Consider the following 20756-nt stretch of genomic DNA (forward strand, 5'->3'; position numbering starts at 1 on the left):
AAGACAACGAGATTCACTTAATCCGCGAATCCCGCGCGCTGCTGGCAGCTGTCAAACAAATGAACTACGACGCGTGGAGATACTTACTGCTGTAGAGAAACGCTGTGGAGTGCCGTTGAGGCGATAGGGACATTAAAAGTAGAAGACAAAATCCCCGTTCGCTGCGAGTTAATCCTAGATTTGCGCGCCGAGCACGACATACTCGACATGCTGCAGGGAAGACGTGTTTGAAGTCAACCGCGCCATTCCCGTGTCAGTTGCTGACAACAAGGTCTGCTCTGCAGACTATACAAAAGGTCTCGACTTGAGAGTCTCATGTCGGGACCTGACTCAGGTCCAGCAAGCACTCCGGTCGCCAGAGTGCATGCTGTATCTCGAGCCTGGACTCGGTTGCAGTGGAAATAGCCAGCAGGAGACAGTACTGTTGTTCATCGGGACAGTAATTATACCACCAGCAATAAAAAATAATTGAATTTTATGATCAGGCAAATAAATTGTTGAACATGTCCAGCTGAAGGGCTAAGGCATTACACACCATGAATGGGGGGGGGTCAGAGAACCTCTATTTGTGTGTGTGTTTTTTAATTATAGAGTCCTGGATTTTTCTGTAGGCGGAGCCTATTGCGTTGCCGGTAGCCATCATGGACTAGAATCGCGATTGCAACGTTGACGTCAATGTTTCTTGAGCCTTGAAGGCTGTCTTGGTACTCATGCTTGGGGCTTGAAGCCCAATTTCTTGGTGGTGCTCGGACTGTAGAAGTCGGCCACCATTGTTTTTAACAGCTTTACGCTGCCACTTGAGTCGAGTTTGTGTAGAGGTCGTGAACACGCACAGCAGACACGTCAACGCAGTGCTCGCCCCACTTAGCAGTTTTGGGATTGCGGAAGCTCCACCAGAGTGGACTCCATTAAGAGAAAACGCGTTGTACTAAACTAAACTAAGTACCGATCGGGCGGGCGACTACATACACCATACAAACTCGACTCAAGTGGCAGCGTAAAGCTGTTAGGTTACGAGCCCAAAGGGAACCTCTTCCTGTGATTACGAGAACGTGAACAATGTCGCGCTTTCCGTCAATGGCAGATTTGCTCAGTGGTACGGCATCGACACCTGGAAGTCAGCGGATGATGGCTGTGTCAACTCCATCATCGACACCAATGCTAGTACCAGCATTACCGATGACGAGTCTGGCTGAAGTCTCTGTTCTGCAGCCTCCGTTGTCAGCAGTGCCCGTACACCAGTTTGGAAGCGGAGCCCCAGCTGCGAATGTAACTGCGGGTGTTCAAGTTCCTGTCGTGAACTCTGTTTCACAAGTGGCGCCGCCACGTTCATCGACCGACGTGAACAAGACACCCCCAAAGATGGCAGGCAGTTTTAATCTTTATCGAGCGCAAGTCAAGGCTTTTTTGCACCGGTTCAATGCGTGGGGTCTAGTGGATGGCACCATTCTGCGACCTGCTGTAGCTGGTCCTGGTCAACAACAGTATGACCAGTTGGACGGCTTTGTGAAGGATACTTTGCTTCGTGGTGCAAAAGTGGAGGATGCTGAGAGGTTGTGTGATCTCCCCACGGCCAGCGAGATGTGGGAAGATTTGGAAGCTCATCATACTAAAAGAGAATTTTCAAATTTTGTCTGGGTGATGAAGACACTTTTTCATGCTACCTATTCTCGTGAGCAGACGATGGATGCCTGGCTGCAGGAGATTCACGACACTCGCCGTGCACTGGCGAATTTAGGTCGCGTGATAGATGATGATCTTACGGTAGATGTGATCATCATGGGTGTGGTGCGTCAGTACTCGCGGATCATTGCTCCTGGCACACGGCCAACGCTCCAGCAAGTACTGAACTCGCTGAAATCTGAAACAAAAATAGTCTCGTTGAAAAGATGAACAGCATAATGCTGCAGGCCGTTCGCGCGATGTTAGTGACGACAGGATTGCCGACGAGTTTGTGGGGAGAAGGATTGAAATTTGCAGTAACAGTTTACAACTTCTCGCCTACGAAAGCCAATCAGGGTTGTATGCCGTACGAGCTCTATGAAGGTCGGAAACCTGATGTGTCTGGCTTACGTGTATGGGGGTGTGCTGTCACGTATTTTGTTCCGAAGAAGAAACGGAAAGGCAAGCATGCTCCAACAGCGCGGGAGGCACTTTTCCTCGGTTATCCTGAAACGACGACTGGGTATCGCATGCTGGATCTAGTCTCGGGTCGAATTGTTGAGTCACGCGACGTAAAATGTCGTGAACAGTGGACTGTAGCAGGTGACTATGTAAGTCAACTATTGGAGAAAGTATACTCTCATCAGTTAGGTGTGGTGCTACCCGATACAATTCAGTTCGTAAAGTTGCCTATCCATGATTACTCGTGCTCCGATTCTGCCAACAAGGTTGCCGTAGCATCTCACGACCCCGGTGATGAGAGCATGGATGACCAGGAAGTTGGAGACGGAGCCGTTGGCAGGAAGAGAGCGAGAACTAGCGGTACGGGGGAGATTGAGGCGGCTGAAGCTGCCTCTATTCCTAAAAGGCACAAATGTACGGGGGAGCTGGCCCTGAGCGATGATGCGGAGAATTCTGACGATAGTTTACCTGCTAGTGAAAATTCGATCGAGTATGGTGATCAGCAGCAAGACGTTGAAGGTGATCAGCAAGGCAGTCACAAAAAAATGAAAGCCTGGCTCGGTAAAATACAAAGGAACACCCGGCTTGGTCGAGGTGAAGCAGCCTCGTCGTTCGATGAAGACACAGTCTGAGCCTCTCCGACGATCGACTCGTCTTCGCCGACCAAATATTCGACTTCGTGGGTATTCGTTGGCGAACTATTTTATTTCGACCATGGACAAACTGCCTAAGAATGTTCGTGGAGCAATAACTGGTCCTGATCGAGATAAATGGCTAGAAGCATTGGAAGTTGAATTCAACCTCATCCAAAAGAACGAAACGTGGATACTGGTGGATTGTCCGCCAAACAGCAAAGTCATGACAAGTCGTTGGGTTTTCGTAATCAAACGAAATCAACACGGAGAGATTGAACGGTATAAGGCCAGACTTACCCTTCGAGGCTTTGAGCAAGTATTTGGCTCGGACTATTGGGAAATTTATTCACCAGTAGTTAGCATGGAGGCAATTCGTGTGGTGATTGTTTTAGCATTCTATTACGATCTGTACCTTCGTCAAATCGAATTCACTACAGCTTTTCTTCATGGCTGCATGGACGTCGATGTGTACATGGAGCAACCGGAATTATTCAACGATGGGTGTGGTCGTGTTTGCTTGTTGAAGAAAAGTTTGTATGGCTTGAAGCAGGCTCCTCTCATCTGGAATGAAACTCTGAAGAAATACTTGCTGAAACTTGGCTTCAAGGCTAGTGTTATTGCAGATGGTGTCTACGTGAAGTGGATAGACGGCACCTGTAGTGGGCCTCCTTTGGCTCACTACTTTAGCTTACACGTCGCGCTACGTGTATGAGGAAGCGTAGGAGTTTATTAATAATTTGAATTAATTATACTTGAGTCTACAAGTATAATATAAATCAAATAAAACACCAAATAGGTAGTTTAAGGTAAAATGAGAACTGTATTGTTTGTAAATTGATCTTCCTCTAAAATCTGCTAAAAACTGTTTATCATCTATGAAAGGGTTGACAGCGGCTGGCTGTCAGAGCCCCGCTAATATGCATGACTCTGATTTGTAGAAAGATGCTGCTTTCTACCAATAGGATCTTTGGGTATGTGTGGACCACTCATTGTGGTGGTCCACTTCAATGTATCCATTGGTGTGTCTTACACCAATGTGAGGAAGTATCCAAAACGTTTAACAGATAACCTATCTGTTAAATTCACAAGTGGCTTGCAGCCACTTGTGTGTGTAACCCCGTTACACCATCCCCCCCTTAAGGTTAGACGCGCGGGGTCTCCGCACGTCAATCTTCGGAATTGACCATTTGTCAATTCTCCGCGTTAGGAGAAGAAATCCGGGCTCATTCAACGATGAGCGCGCCTCAAGAGAAGAAGACTCCAAAGTCGGTGGGGAGTCATCTCTCCATCGACGACTGCTTCGAACGCCAGAAGGCGAAGTATGGCGACGTCGTCGACCTCGACGACGACGATGAAGATATGGAGGGCGAGGAGGACTCGCCCTCAAAGCGCAAAGACTCAGTGTCGAGCGAATCCCTCGACCCTCACGCCAAGAACGTTCGCCCGCGTGAAGGGGACGAATCGGACGCTTCGAGTTCGAAGCGTTCGCGAACTGAGAGCGATACCCCACTCGCTTCCGCTGGGGCTCTCAGTACTCCGCGCGCTGCTGCTGCAGCGCGTGATTTCAAAGCTCAAGACTCTCCGTGCGCTGCACCTGCAGCGCGCGATCCATGGATGCCGTCCGCGTCCGAGATCGCGGACCGGTATGGGAACTCGGTACCTCCGAATGGGGTGCCGCTGTACGTATGCAGCGCCATCAAAGATGACGCTGTGGCTGCCGAGCTGCACTTTGATGCTGAAACGCATCAAAGGCGCGATTACTACATCGGACTCTTTCATGAGCTCCGATGGTTTCAAAGCAAGAAGACCTCTTCTCGCAGCAAAGTGCCCGAATGGCAGGCACTTTGTCAAAGCTGGAACGCCTTTGTTGAGAACTTCAACAAGAGGCCGAGTGCTTACCGTGATCGGATTAAGCAAGCGCGTGATCGCTTCGAGACGTACTCGAAGCGTGAAAAGTTGGAGCAACTCCACGTTGCTGCGGAGGAGGCTAATGTGCCGTGCGCTGTGCCCGAGGGCTTTCAGTGCACGAAGTGCTTCCCGGGCGCGGTCCGCTTGAGCGACCGCGACCTGAACGGGTACACGTCGTTCCGTGTGCCCGAGAGTCTCAAAGAGCTCCGTGCTAAGTTCTTAGCACGTGAGGGTTCGGGCGCTAGCGATGATCGCAGCGCTCGTACTACTTCCGCTGCGCCAGCGCGTACTGCTCCTCGTACGCCCTCACCATTTCCGGAACGTCCTCCAGCAAGACTTTCCGCGGCTCCCATGTATCTTGATGGGGAGGAAATCCTCTCCAACGAATACGAAAACGAGCCCCTTGAGGGTTCGTTTTCGGGATACTATGGTCAACAATCCGCTCAACAATCCAGCGGGTTGAGCCGCGGGCGTCATGGATCGGCGGTGGCGGGGGTATGATCAGCCCCGGGCTGATCAGTATGCGCCTCTCCACGACCGGGTGGCCGCCGTGGAGCGTCTACAGGGCGCTGAATTCGCCGCCCTGAAACAGGAGCTGGCGAACCAGAAGGCCCAAGTCGCGGCGGTCTCGCAGACGGCCTCGAATATCCAGGTCGAGCTGGGGACCCAGATGAAGGGGTTGCTCCAGCGCGTCCGCGCGCTGGAGGAGAGGCTGCTCGTCGCCGAGCCCAAGTCCTCCGCTTCTGCCTCGGCTCCTGCCGAGGCTTCGGGTCAGCCTAGCTAGATGGCTCGTGCTGCAGGTATGGCTTCAGCCGTCCGATGTAAAAGGTCGGATGGAGGCGCATGCTAGACGGAATGTCTAGCGTGTATGCGTTGCCGTGCCGTGTCAACACAGTGAACGGCCCAATGAAGCGCGGAGCAAGCTTACTTGCTCCGAAATCCGAAACTGCATGTCTAGGCAGGTTTTGTGTAGCTAACAAAACTAATGAACCAACTTTAAATTCATTTGTGTTGCTTCTGCCCGCATTGTCTGCGTTCAGCTTCTGTTGATCAACAGAAGCTGCTATTGCGTCTTGGACAAACCGAATTACGGCTTGTCGTTTGGTGATGAAGTTTATTGCATCCGAGCTGAAGTCATTCAGCTCGCTCTCCGCTAGAGGCCCGGCCTCTGCGTGGTTCTTTGCGGTGTCTGCGCCCTGCGCAGACCCGTGGTCGTTGGCCTTGTTGTTGGGGGAGTCTGCGCCCTGCGCAGACTCATGTGGTTCGTCCATTGTTGCAGCTGACACTGTGCAAGTGTCAGCGGTTTTCTGCGGCTGCTGTATTGCAGTCGCAGATCCTCCCCCACTTAAAGTGGGAGCCATCACTCCGAGTAAACTCGGTAGACGTGGATGCCGCATGGCATTCACGTAGAACGGTGTATGCCCGGTCGAGGCATGCACTGAGTTATTGATGGCAAACTCTGCCATCGATAAACACTCGCTCCAGTATTGGAACGAGTGAGCGTAGCTCTTTAACATATCGACGAGCACGCGATTCACGCGCTCGGTTTGACCGTCCGTCTGCGGATGATCCGCAGTCGACATGGAAAGCTGGCTCCCAAGAAGTGTAAACACTTCTTGCCACAGGTGCGCTGTGAAGCGCGGGTCTCTGTCCGACACGATGTCGGTCGGCATGCCATGGTGTTTGAACACCATGTCGACGAACAGACGGGCCGTCTGCTTCGCGGTCACCTCTGTCGGCACCGCAGCAAGATGGTACATCTTGCTGAAGCGGTCGACGAAGACCACAACACCGGTATTCCCTCCGCTGTCCGGTGGAAGACCAAAGATGAAGTCCAAAGACATGGACTTCCAACACTCCGACGGAGTCGGTAGTGATTGTAACGGAGCCTGCGCGAATGGCGCAGGCTTTACGCGTTGACATACCTCGCAAGCACGGATGTACTTGCGCACCCACTTGTACTGGTGGTGCCAGTAGAAGTCGCGCGTGAGAAGGACGTATGTCTTCTCACGTCCGAGATGTCCCGCAGTCGGGGCATCATGATACTCGTACATCATCCTGAGTCGCAGGTCATGGTCATTTGGCCCGACAACGCGATCCGCGTTGTCGTCGACTGCATTATAAAGAAGAAGTCCTTCGTGCACCCGATAGTGGTGTGCACGCGCTCGAAGGTGCTTGGGCAGCTTCTGACGGGACTTGTCAGAAGGCGCTGTGCCATAGGCCAGCAAGAGATTCGCATCCGCGTCGTGCGCGTACGCGGCCTTCACATCATCCAACAGAGATGATGTGGGTTTGCTCGATCGCATGGCGTCAATGGCATTGACGTCAACAGCTTCTGCATAGTCCGGCCGACGTGATAACGCGTCGGCCACCACGTTCAATCTTCCGGGTTTGTATTCGACCCGGAAGTTATACTCCGCAAAGAATGAGAGCCATCTCGCCATTCTTTGTGAAATGTGTGGCGACTTCACTGCGGTGCGCAGTGAAGCATGGTCGGTGTAGACCACAAATGGTCTACTCCCAAGCAAATACACTCGGAACTTTGCGAGTGCATACTTCATGGCAAGGAGTTCCTTGTCATGCACCGGATAGTTGCGTTCAGCTGGCTTCAGCTGACGCGATTGGTAATAGACGACACGATCACGGCCCTCGTGATCGTGCTGCATCAACGCGCATCCGATCGCGAAATCGGATGCGTCACACACTACGTGAAATGGACGATCTTAGTCAGCCACTGCCAAGATCGGCGCCTCAGTCAAGCCCCGCTTGACTGCATCGAATGCCTTCTGGCAATCGGGTGTCCAATTCCACACAGCTTCCTTCTTAAGAAGCTGTGACAGCGGGCGGATATTGCCCGCGTAATCCTCCACGTACTTGCACAAGTACGTGGCCAAGCCAAGGAACTGCCTCAGTTCCTTGACACTTGAAGGCGTTGGCCTTCATTAATCACTCTGACCCTTTTCGGGTCAGGGCGAACACCATTCTTCCCAACGAGACACCCGAGGACGGGTATCTCGCTCGCCCCGAAGATACATTTCTTCAGGTTCGCGTAGAGCTTATGCTTTCGCATAAGCTCAAGTAGCTTCCGGAGATGCACCCTGTGCATCTCTACGTCTGTCTTCCCGTCCACAGCCCGGCTGTGGATGAACACATCATCGAAATAGCTCGGCGCGAAGTCGCGCACCGAGCGCAACAAGTGCGTCACGCACCTGTTGAAAGTCGCAGGGGCATTCTTAAGCCCTTGTGACATTACTAGCCATTCCCAGAGCATGCCGCTTGGCGTGCTCACTGCCGTGAGAGGGATATCCCTCTCACGCATTAGGATTTGGTAGAATCCATCTCGCAAGTCGAGAGCACTGTAAACGGTGCTCCCGGCCATCGAATCGATGATAACATCTTTTCGCGGTATCGGCGTCTGCGCCGGTACCGTCGCATCGTTCAGCTTGTTGTAGGCATGAACGATGCGCCATCCGTCCTGTGGCTTCTTGACACAGAACGTCGGAGCACTGTGCGGGGACTTTGATTCCCGCACTTGTCCTGCTTTACGACGACTTTCAAAGAAGTCGTCGATCGCTTTCACTTGCTCTCGCGGCAGTGGCCACTGCCGCGTGACACAGTACTTCGTGCCCGGCACGAGATCAATCTCGTGCTGGATGCCCTTATCCTGCGGAAGCTCCGCAGGAATGTCTTCCGGGAGTACGTCTTTGTACTCCCTCAACAATTCGTAATAGGGACTCGACTTTAACGAGTCCCAACCTTGTTCCTCGATGCGCTCTCGCTTCGTCTTCGCACTGAGAGTGTCTTCACCCTCAGTGGTACTTCCCATTAAGAGTTGTGTCAGCTCTTCGCTCTCACGCTCCGTTTTTTCGCTGTTCGAAAGAACGCAGACCTGTTCGATGCGTCCATCGTGCAAGTCGCGCGTGAAGCGCTTCCAGCTCATGACTGGAAGCGAAGTCAACTCCGACGTCGTCGTTGGAGGATTAGCGAGTCCCATTTGACGATACTGGAATCCAGTATCGGTGCGCGTCAAGACGCTTAGCGTCTTGACATTCGGCGTCACCGCCTCAGTCTGCCCAGCAGACTGTTCTCGTGGCGTCTCGGTCCCGGACCGAGACTTGCGCAGCGTTCTCCGCATGCGCCGTCTTCTTGTTGTGCGGAGCCGGGCTCCGCACAGTTGTTCTTCTGGTCCAGGCCCGGCCGTGGACAGTTGTTCGCCGGTGGACCCTGTCCGCGGGCGCGCGGTATCAAGCCCGTCTTGACCGCATTTTCCTTCGTGCAGCCCGGCTGCACGGTAACGTGTCCCTTCGCTGGCAGACCCTGTCTGCGGGCGCGCGATATCAAGCCCGGCTTGATCGCATGGCGCTTCGTCGTGCAGCCCGGCTGCACGACAGCATGCAAATTGCGTCAGTGCGGTACGTTTGCAACCGTCCGCACTGTTTGCAGCGTCAACTCCCGGAGTTGACACGCCTTCGTCACTGTAACGGGGTTACACACTCAAGTGACAACAGTCACTTGTGCACGATAACGGTCACAAGTGACAACTGTCACTTGTGCATGACATTTGTCACTTATGGTTTAACAGATAAATATCTGTTAAAGGTTTTAGATACTTCCTCACATTGGTGTAAGACACACCAATGGATACATTGAAGTGGACCACCACAATGAGTGGTCCACACATACCCAAAGATCCTATTGGTAGAAAGCAGCACCTTTCTACCAATCAGAGTCATGCATATTAGCGGGGCTCTGACAGCCAGCCGCTGTCAACCCTTTCATAGATGATAAACAGTTTTTAGCAGATTTTAGAGGAAGATCAATTTACAAACAATACAGTTCTCATTTTACCTTAAACTACCTATTTGGTGTTTTATTTGATTTATATTATACTTGTGGACTCAAGTATAATTAATTCAAATTATTAATAAACTCCTACGCTTCCTCATACACGTAGCGCAACGTGTAAGCTAAAGTAGTGAGCCAAAGTAGGCCCACTACACCTGGTAGCACTTTGTAGTCCGTCCAACGACCGACTACTTGACGTTCGTACGAGGTGTACGAACGCGGAGCCGAGAACCACATGAGCACGGAGGTGCCCATGGAGAGCTCCAAGACGCCTGCAACTCATGTTGCACGCTCGGACTGCCCCCACCTGTCGGATCCAGAGTGGGAAGCCCTCCAACGACTGTCAACAGTCATTGGGGAGGCGGCGATAGCCGCAATGTTGCGTACGCTATCGCCGACAGAGCAACATGGTGTTGCTCTGGGATTCATCATGAAGGAGCAGCGTGATGCTGCTTCCTCAACAACGGCGTCGTCGGGGACGACACCGCGTGCTCAACCATTAAAGTTGAGCGTAAGCAATTACGTGGGAAGAGAGGGCGAGCCTCTCCTCCGATGGCTTGTCGAAGTCGACACAGCCATTGCGGCTCGACGCATCGTCGACCCGCTGTCGAAGGTCGCGTTCGCCATGTCCTGCCTTGGCGGACGCGCAAGGAGTTGGGCGTATGGACGCCGACTCTCCGATCCTACGTGCTTCAGCACGTACGAGATATTCAAAGAGGAGCTCAAACAAGCGTTTGAGCCCCCGCACAATGAGTTCCGGTCGAGGGCGGAATTCCTCGACCTGCAGCAGGGTAAGCATGACGTCCATGCTTACGCGCAGCGCGCACGATATTTGGTATCAAATATCGTGACTAACCCGATTGACGAGGCGACCAAGGTCGTCACGTTCATGAAGGGGCTTAGAGATGGACCTGTGAAGACCTATCTCTTCCGAGAGTACCCGAGTACTCTCGAAGCTGCGACTACTCTCGCAATGCAAGAAGAGTTTAGCCTGCGGCAGGCTAAACTGCATGCGAACGTGCCGAGGTCGCAACCGCGCCCGGTAGTGAGCACGGGAGGTCCGGAACCAATGGACCTCTCGAATGCAACAACTGCTGGTTACCAGCAGCAGGGAGGTAGCGTGCGATGCTTCCGTTGCGGAAGGATCGGTCCCTTTGCACGGGAGTGCACAGCTCCCATGCCCCCTGGAGGTGGCCATCGTGGCGATGCCGGGCATCGCCGCGAACAAACAAAAAACGTGAATATCCAGTAGGCGTGGGGTGCCCTACTGGTAATGCAGTCACGCGTGCCGACATCGGGCACGCGACACTGAGGACTGCAGCCCGTTAGTGAGACTAGCTCTCGCTGCAAGAAGCAACATGACAGGCCGAACCTAGTCATCTTGAAGGTTTACTCGAAGAGAGCGAGTGACTCTCTTCGAGCTTTGGTAGATTCAGGCGCGTCGAACAACTTTGTTCGACCACGAAGCCTGTCGAGACTTGACTTCGAGGAGGTAGATACACCTCGAAGTCTTCTGGAGGTACGACTGGCAACAGGTGCCATCGTGAAGACCGAGAAGCGCGTCGCGAACGCGCACTTCTCGTACAAACAGCGAGTGTTTGTCGAACACTTTTATCGTCCTGGACCTGGACAATAGGTTCGACGTGGTAATGGGCATGCCGTGGCTTGCACGGTATGATCCGGTGACAGACTTGAAGAAGCGCACGCTCGTGCGCTTCGGACGCGACAGCGGGACAGAGAGCGATGGCCCTGTTACCGCAGCGCGCGCACCAGCAGGTGCGCGTGGCTCACCAGTCGAGACAGCGCTTTATGCTGCTATCCCGGAGTGCCCAAGGAGTGCGCGAGGGCGCGCACAAGTGAGACCTACGTCGGCAATGCTACCGACGTCGGAAGAAAACGATGTGTTGGTTCCGGGAACCAACACCCACGTTCAAGCGTGTAAGGGACAGTCCCTGACCCGAAGCGGTCAGGTCGACAACGACGCGTCGGCTCCGGGAGCCGACACACCCTCGGTCATGAGGGGCTCCGCCAATGAATGGCGTCGAGGTGACGAAGGCGTGTCAACTCCGGGAGTTGACGCTGCAAACAGTGCGGACGGTTGCAAACGTACCGCACTGACGCAATTTGCATGCTGTCGTGCAGCCGGGCTGCACGACGAAGCGCCATGCGATCAAGCCGGGCTTGATATCGCGCGCCCGCAGACAGGGTCTGCCGGCGAAGGGACACGTTACCGTGCAGCCGGGCTGCACGAAGGAAAATGCGGTCAAGCCGGGCTTGATACCGCGCGCCCGCGGACAGGGTCCACCGGCGAACAACTGTCCAAGGCCGGGCCTGGACCAGAAGAACAACTGTGCGAAGCTGGGCTCCGCACAACAAGAACACGGCGCAAGCGGAAAACGCTGCGCAAGTCTCGGTCCGGGACCGAGACGCAACAAGAGCAGACTGCTGGGCAGAGTGAGGCGGTGACGCGCACCGACACTGGATTCCAGTATCGTCAAATGGGACTCGCTAATCCTCCAACGACGACGTCGGAGTTGACTTCGCTTCCAGTCATGAGCTGGAAGCGCTTCACGCGCGACTTGCACGATGGACGCATCGAACAGGTCTGCGTTCTTTCGAACAGCGAAAAAACGGAGCGTGAGAGCGAAGAGCTGACACAACTCTTAATGGGAAGTACCACTGAGGGTGAAGACACTCTCAGTGCGAAGACGAAGCGAGAGCGCATCGAGGAACAAGGTTGGGACTCGTTAAAGTCGAGTCCCTATTACGAATTGTTGAGGGAGTACAAAGACGTACTCCCGGAAGACATTCCTGCGGAGCTTCCGCAGGATAAGGGCATCCAGCACGAGATTGATCTCGTGCCGGGCACGAAGTACTGTGTCACGCGGCAGTGGCCACTGCCGCGAGAGCAAGTGAAAGCGATCGACGACTTCTTTGAAAGTCGTCGTAAAGCAGGACAAGTGCGGGAATCAAAGTCCCCGCACAGTGCTCCGACGTTCTGTGTCAAGAAGCCACAGGACGGATGGCGCATCGTTCATGCCTACAACAAGCTGAACGATGCGACGGTACCGGCGCAGACGCCGATACCGCGAAAAGATGTTATCATCGATTCGATGGCCGGGAGCACCGTTTACAGTGCTCTCGACTTGCGAGATGGATTCTACCAAATCCTAATGCGTGAGAGGGATATCCCTCTCACGGCAGTGAGCACGCCAAGCGGCATGCTCTGGGAATGGCTAGTAATGTCACAAGGGCTTAAGAATGCCCCTGCGACTTTCAACAGGTGCGTGACGCACTTGTTGCGCTCGGTGCGCGACTTCGCGCCGAGCTATTTCGATGATGTGTTCATCCACAGCCGGGCTGTGGACGGGAAGACAGACGTAGAGATGCACAGGGTGCATCTCCGGAAGCTACTTGAGCTTATGCGAAAGCATAAGCTCTACGCGAACCTGAAGAAATGTATCTTCGGGGCGAGCGAGATACCCGTCCTCGGGTGTCTCGTTGGGAAGAATGGTGTTCGCCCTGACCCGAAAAGGGTCAGAGTGATTAATGAAGGCCAACGCCTTCAAGTGTCAAGGAACTGAGGCAGTTCCTTGGCTTGGCCACGTACTTGTGCAAGTACGTGGAGGATTATGCGGGCAAGATCCGCCCGCTGTCACAGCTTCTTAAGAAAGAAGCTGTGTGGAATTGGACACCCGATTGCCAAAAGGCATTCGATGCAGTCAAGCGGGGCTTGACTGAGGCGCCGATCTTGGCAGTGGCTGACCAAGATCGCCCATTTCACGTAGTGTGTGACGCATCCGATTTCGCGATCGGATGCGCGTTAATGCAGCACGATCACGAGGGCCGTGATCGTGTCGTCTACTACCAATCGCGTCAGCTGAAGCCAGCTGAGCGCAACTATCCGGTGCATGACAAGGAACTCCTTGCCATGAAGTATGCACTCGCAAAGTTCCGAGTGTATTTGCTTGGGAGTAGACCATTTGTGGTCTACACCGACCATGCTTCACTGCGCACCGCAGTGAAGTCGCCACACATTTCACAAAGAATGGCGAGATGGCTCTCATTCTTTGCGGAGTATAACTTCCGGGTCGAATACAAACCCGGAAGATTGAACGTGGTGGCCGACGCGTTATCACGTCGGCCGGACTATGCAGAAGCTGTTAACGTCAATGCCATTGACGCCATGCGATCGAGCAAACCCACATCATCTCTGTTGGATGATGTGAAGGCCGCGTGCGCGCACGACGCGGATGCGAAGCTCTTGCTGGCCTATGGCACAGCGCCTTCTGACAAGTCCCGTCAGAAGCTGCCCAAGCACCTTCGAGCACGTGCACACCGCTTTCGTGTGCTCGACGGACTACTGCTTTATAATGCAGTTGACGACAACGCGGATCGCGTTGTCGGGCCAAATGACCATGACCTGCGACTCAGGATGATGTACGAGTATCATGATGCCCCGACTGCGGGACATCTCGGACGTGAGAAGACATACGTCCTTCTCACGCGTGACTTCTACTGGCACCACCAGTACAAGTGGGTTCGCAAGTACGTCCGTGCTTGCGAGGTGTGCCAACGCGTAAAGCCTGCGCCGTTTGCGCAGGCTCCATTACAATCACTACCGACTCCGTCGGAGTGTTGGAAGTCCATGTCTTTGGACTTCATCTTTGGTCTTCCACCGGACAGCGGAGGGAATACCGGTGTTGTGGTCTTCGTCGACCGCTTCAGCAAGATGTACCATCTTGCTGCGGTGCCGACAGAGGTGACCGCGAAGCAGACGGCCCGTCTGTTCGTCGACATGGTGTTCAAACACCATGGCATGCCGACCGACATCGTGTCGGACAGAGACCTGCGCTTCACAGCGCACCTGTGGCAAGAAGTGTTTACACTTCTTGGGAGCCAGCTTTCCATGTCGACTGCGGATCATCCGCAGACGGACGGTCAAACCGAGCGCGTGAATCGCGTGCTCGTCGATATGTTAAAGAGCTACGCTCACTCGTTCCAATACTGGAGCGAGTGTTTATCGATGGCAGAGTTTGCCATCAATAACTCAGTGCATGCCTCGACCGGGCATACACCGTTCTACGTGAATGCCATGCGGCATCCCCGTCTGCCGAGTTTACTCGGAGTGGTGGCTCCCACTTTAAGTGGGGGAGGATCTACGACTGAAACACAGCAGTCGCAAAAAGCCGCTGACACTTGCACAGTGTCAGCCGCGACAACAAGGACCAAGACAACCAGGTCTGCGCGGGGCGCAGACCTTGGCAGGAAGAACCAACGGTCAGCGCAGTGCGCTGACCCCCAGAACAAGGAAAACGAGTCTGTGCAGAGCACAGAGTCCACAAGGAACAACGACCACGGGTCTGCGCCCTGCGCAGACACCGCGAAGAACCACGCAGAGGCCGGGCCTCTTGCGGAGAGCGAGCTGAACGAGTTCAGCTCGGATGCGATTGACTTTATCAATAAAAGACAAGCCGTAATTCGGTTTGTCCAGGACACGATTGCAGCTTCTGTGGATAAACAGAAGCTGAACGCCGATAATATTGGCAGGGGCAACACAAATGAATTCAACGTGAATGCATTGGTTTTGTTATCTACTCAAAACCTGCCCAAACATGCAGTTTCGGATTTCGGAGCAAGCAAGCTTGCTCCGCGCTTCATCGGGCCATTCACGGAGATGGCACGCCACGGTAACGCATACACGCTAGACATACCGTCTAGCATGCGGCTCCACCCGACATTTTATGTCGGGCGGTTAAAGCCATACTTCCAGCACGAGCCAAGTGGCTCGTCTGACCCGAAGAGACAGACTCGACAGGGGAAACCCTCTCCAGCGCGTAGTCGCGCTGGAGCAGTTAATACAGTCGGGCCTACAGCCCGACCGGCACGTTCAAGGCGGTCTGGGAGACCGCCAGAGCCGGGACACGAAGGAACAGAGCGGCAACCGCCGCGCTCTGAAAGTACTCCACGACCGTCACTTGGTCGTGGAGCAACACGAGATGAAGGTCAACACGGCGTTGACCATCGGAGCGTGTTTCCACCACCTCCGCCACCGCTGCGAGACGCACGCGGAGAAATTCGCTGGATCGTCCAGCGAATTGTTGATCATAGGAAAACAATTCGAGGTCCGGATTGTTTTCGCATTCGTTGGAGAGGTTTCCCTCCCCAACACGACACGTGGGAACCACGGAACGTCCTTATGGAAGTCGTTCCGGACATGGTGAAGGAGTACGAAACCCAACACGCACTACCAGCAAGAAGGTAGTGCGAGCGCTGTAGTAATCTACAACGCCTGACGACTCGCGTGCTAGATAATTAGCACGGAGATCATTGAAGTTCTCAGGTATACATATAGTATACCTGTTGTGGTCGCGGTTGCTAACATGCACCGCCACCTGGACGGACAGTGCGCACGGCGCACGGACACCAGCCTCCACCGCAACAGCGTGGAGTTGCTAATACTTGCCACTTCGAGAAGGACTCGAAGTGCTTTGGCGCTTGCTTACCCGATCACGGTAAGCAACAGAAATTCGCTGAGAGATGTCGACGCATAGACGCGGTCGACATCGAAGAATCGTACACAGACACTGTGTTGTCTGTCCCCGTGGTAGCGGCGCACCTCGCGCTACCGCGCATTGTACATAGCAACAGAGAGTTTACACTCTGTTGAAATGGTGGTCTTCAGCTTGATCGTGCTCATTGCTGATGAGCACGAAAACCCCAGCACAAACAATTCACAAGCAGTCAATATTAATTGACGTGTCGAGACCGACACGTCTAAGCTTAACGGGGGGATGGTGTAACGGGGTTACACACACAAGTGACAACAGTCACTTGTGCATGACATTTGTCACTTATGGTTTAACAGATAAATATCTGTTAAAGGTTTTAGATACTTCCTCACATTGGTGTAAGACACACCAATGGATACATTGAAGTGGACCACCACAATGAGTGGTCCACACATACCCAAAGATCCTATTGGTAGAAAGCAGCATCTTTCTACCAATCAGAGTCATGCATATTAGCGGGGCTCTGACAGCCAGCCGCTGTCAACCCTTTCATAGATGATAAACAGTTTTTAGCAGATTTTAGAGGAAGATCAATTCACAAACGATACAGTTCTCATTACCTTAAACTACCTGTTTGGTGTTTTATTTGATTTATATTATACTTGTGGACTCAAGTACAATTAATTCAAATTATTAATAAACTAGTACGCTTCCTCATACACGTAGCGCAACGTGTAAGCTAAAGTAGTGAGCCAAAGTAGGCCCACTACAGTCACCTCGACGCCATTCATTGACGGAGCCCCTCGTGACCGAGGGTGCGTCGGCTCCCGGAGCCGACGCGGCGTTGTCGACCTGACCTCTTCGGGTCAGGGACTGTCCCTTACACGCTTGAATGCGGGTGTTGGTTCCCGGAACCAACACATCTTTTTCTTCCGACGTCGGCAGCATTGCCGACGTAGGTCTCACTTGTGCGCGCCCTCGCGCACTCCTTGGGCACTCCGGGATAGCAGCATAAAGCGCTGTCTCGACTGGTGAGCCACGCGCACCTGCTGGTGCGCGCGCTGCGGTAACAGGGCCATCGCTCTCTGTCCCGCTGTCGCGTCCGAAGCGCACGAGCGTGCGCTTCTTCAAGTCTGTCACCGGATCATACCGTGCAAGCCACGGCATGCCCATTACCACGTCGAACCTATTGTCCAGGTCCAGGACGATAAAAGTGTTCGACAAACACTCGCTGTTTGTACGAGAAGTGCGCGTTCGCGACGCGCTTCTCGGTCTTCACGATGGCACCTGTTGCCAGTCGTACCTCCAGAAGCCTTCGAGGTGTATCTACCTCCTCGAAGTCAAGTCTCGACAGGCTTCGTGGTCGAACAAAGTTGTTCGACGCGCCTGAATCTACCAAAGCTCGAAGAGAGTCACTCGCTCTCTTCGAGTAAACCTTCAAGATGACTAGGTTCGGCCTGTCATGTTGTTTCTTGCAGTGAGAGCTGGTCTCACTGGGGGCTGCAGTCCTCAGTGTCGCGTGCCCGATGTCGGCACGCGCGACTGCATTACCAGTACGGCGCCCCGCGCCTACTGGATATTCACGTTTTTTGTTTGTTCGCGGCGATGCCCGGCATCGCCACGATGGCCACCTCCAGGGGGCATGGGAGCTGTGCACTCCCGTGCAAAGGGACCGATCCTTCCGCAACGGAAGCATCGCACGCTACCTCCCTGCTGCTGGTAACCAGCAGTTGTTGCATTCGAGAGGTCCATTGGTTCCGGACCTCCCGTGCTCACTACCGGGCGCGGTTGCGACCTCGGCACGTTCGCATGCAGTTTAGCCTGCCGCAGGCTAAACTCTTCTTGCATTGCGAGAGTAGTCGCAGCTTCGAGAGTACTCGGGTACTCTCGGAAGAGATAGGTCTTCACAGGTCCATCTCTAAGCCCCTTCATGAACGTGACGACCTTGGTCGCCTCGTCAATCGGGTTAGTCACGATATTTGATACCAAATATCGTGCGCGCTGCGCGTAAGCATGGACGTCATGCTTACCCTGCTGCAGGTCGAGGAATTCCGCCCTCGACCGGAACTCATTGTGCGGGGGCTCAAACGCTTGTTTGAGCTCCTCTTTGAATATCTCGTACGTGCTGAAGCACGTAGGATCGGAGAGTCGGCGTCCATACGCCCAACTCCTTGCGCGTCCGCCAAGGCAGGACATGGCGAACGCGACCTTCGACAGCGGGTCGACGATGCGTCGAGCCGCAATGGCTGTGTCGACTTCGACAAGCCATCGGAGGAGAGGCTCGCCCTCTCTTCCCACGTAATTGCTTACGCTCAATTTCAATGATTGAGCACGCGGTGTCGTCCCCGACGACGCCGTTGTTGAGGAAGCAGCATCACGCTGCTCCTTCATGATGAATCCCAGAGCAACACCATGTTGCTCTGTCGGCGATAGCGTACGCAACATTGTGGCTATCGCCGCCTCCCCAATGACTGTTGACAGTCGTTGGAGGGCTTCCCACTCTGGATCCGACAGGTGGGGGCAGTCAGCGCGTGCAACATGCGTTGCAGGCGTGTTGGAGCTCTCCATGCGCACCTCCGTGCTCATGTGGTTCTCGGCTCCGCGTTCGTACACCGCATACGAACGTCAAGCAGTCGGTCGTTGGACGGACTACAAAGTGCTACCAGGTGTAGTGGGTCTAACTTGACTCACTACTTTAGCTTACACGTTGCGCAACGTGTATGAGGAAGCGTAAGTACTTAGTAATTACTTAGGTTAATTATATTTGAATACACAAATATAAGTTAACTTAGACAAGACTCCAAGTAGCTAGTTTGAGGTAAAATGAGAACTGTATTGTTTGTAAATTGATCTTCCTCTAAAATCTGCTAAAAAATGTTTATCATCTATGAAAGGGTTGGCAGCGGCTGGCTGTCAGAGCCCCGCTAATATGCATGTCTCTGATTGGTAGAAAGATGCTGCTTTCTACCAATAGGATCTTTGGGTATGTGTGGACCACTCACTGTGGTGGTCCACTTCAATGTATCCATCGGTGTGTCTTACACCAATGTGAGGAAGTATCCAAAACGTTTAACAGATAACCTATCTGTTAAATTCACAAGTGGCTTGCAGCCACTTGTACGTGTAACCCCGTTACAGCACCCCCATGTTTCTTACAGTCTACGTCGATGATGTGGTCATTGGTGCTAATACCGAACACATCGAGTGGCTAATCGAAGAGCTCAAGAAAGAGTTTCAGCTGAAGGATTTGGGCGAGGTGAACCTGGTGCTAACCATGGATGTGAAAGTTGAGACAGATCGAGTTACACTTTCGCAGGAGTCGTACGTTCGCCATCTTGTGGAGAAATTTGGTGTATGTGACGCTCGTGTTGCACGTACTCCAATGGATATGAAGGTTAGGCCAGCCAAACCCAAAGAACCGTATGGACCTGAGGTGAATCGGTCCGATTTACCTTACCGTCAAATCGTAGGCTCGCTGCAGTATCTAGTACGCTGTCCGCGGCCCGACATAGCAAATGCAGTTTCAATTCTGAGTAAGTTCATGAATTGCTACATGGAAGAACACTACACTTTGGCTCAGCGAGTGTTAGCATATCTGAAAGGATCTGCCTGGTTCTACCGAAGAAAATAGCAAAAGAAGATTTGTCGATTGTTGGCTACGCGGATGCTGATCTCGGCAACGATCCTGCCACTCGTCGTTCAATTTAGGGTCAAGTGGTGAAACTTGGTTATGTCACTGCTTATCAGAGTAAGAATCAAGATGCTGCACTCACCGACACATGTAGTGCAGAACTGACCGCTGCAAGTTCATGCGCCGATCGAATTCGATGGCTACAAAATCTGCTTGTCGAATTAGGAGTGCCTGTGCAGTTTCCTGCAACGTTGTGGATAGATAGCATGTCTGCCGTTCAAGTGATGACACACTCAAGCGGCCACCACAAGATCAAATGCTTAGATTTGGCAGTGTACAAGGTCATTGACTACGTGAATGCTGGTTACATGCAGATCAAGCATTTGTCGTCAGCCGATATGCCAGCAGATGCTCTAACCAAGGCGCTGGGAAAGAACAAGTTCCGCAAACACCGAAAGCTGTTAGTTTTCTTGAGGTCATTTCAACTCTTGTACTCATCTTCCCAACAGCCCGTCGAAGTCGCCACGCTTTCACGAAGCAGCTTGAACTGGTTGGGGCACTCGGGAGGGAACGCGAACCCGTGATCAAGTGTCCGGGGGTTAGTAAATACGTACCTTTAACGTGACTAGCGCGGTTGCTATGAGCTAACACACCCTGCGCGGGACAGGGGGCAGAGGGCCCGGAGGCCGGAACCAATGACTCAAGTCGGAAATTACCCGGTCTAGAACGAGTCTTGCCTGGTCCTGCCATCTTCCGATCGCCGAAATTGACAAACGAGGCTCTTTTGCCAACCTTGGAGAAGACGTCGCAAACGCAGAACTAGTCGCACGGCAGCTAAGAGCGAAGCTGGGGACATACACAAACCGGAGACCGAATTTCAACGAAACTCGCGCGCTCCACGCAATTCACTTCCGTCCAACCACGTCGTTCAAGCGGCCACCCCGACGAAGCTCGCTGAGACGAGGAAGTCCTTGGATTCCAAACCATGCTCACGCGCGGGGTTCACCAGGTCCCACGCGCTTAGGTAGGTGACATTCGGGGGACACACGAGAAGGCTACCGAGTCTCTCGTGTGCTGGCGAGTCTTGTTCATCTTGAGCGC

The sequence above is a fragment of the Phytophthora cinnamomi genome (genome assembly GCF_018691715.1).
Source record: "Phytophthora cinnamomi strain GKB4 chromosome Unknown Contig0, whole genome shotgun sequence".
In the NCBI taxonomy this organism is placed as follows: Eukaryota; Oomycota; class Peronosporomycetes; order Peronosporales; family Peronosporaceae; genus Phytophthora; species Phytophthora cinnamomi.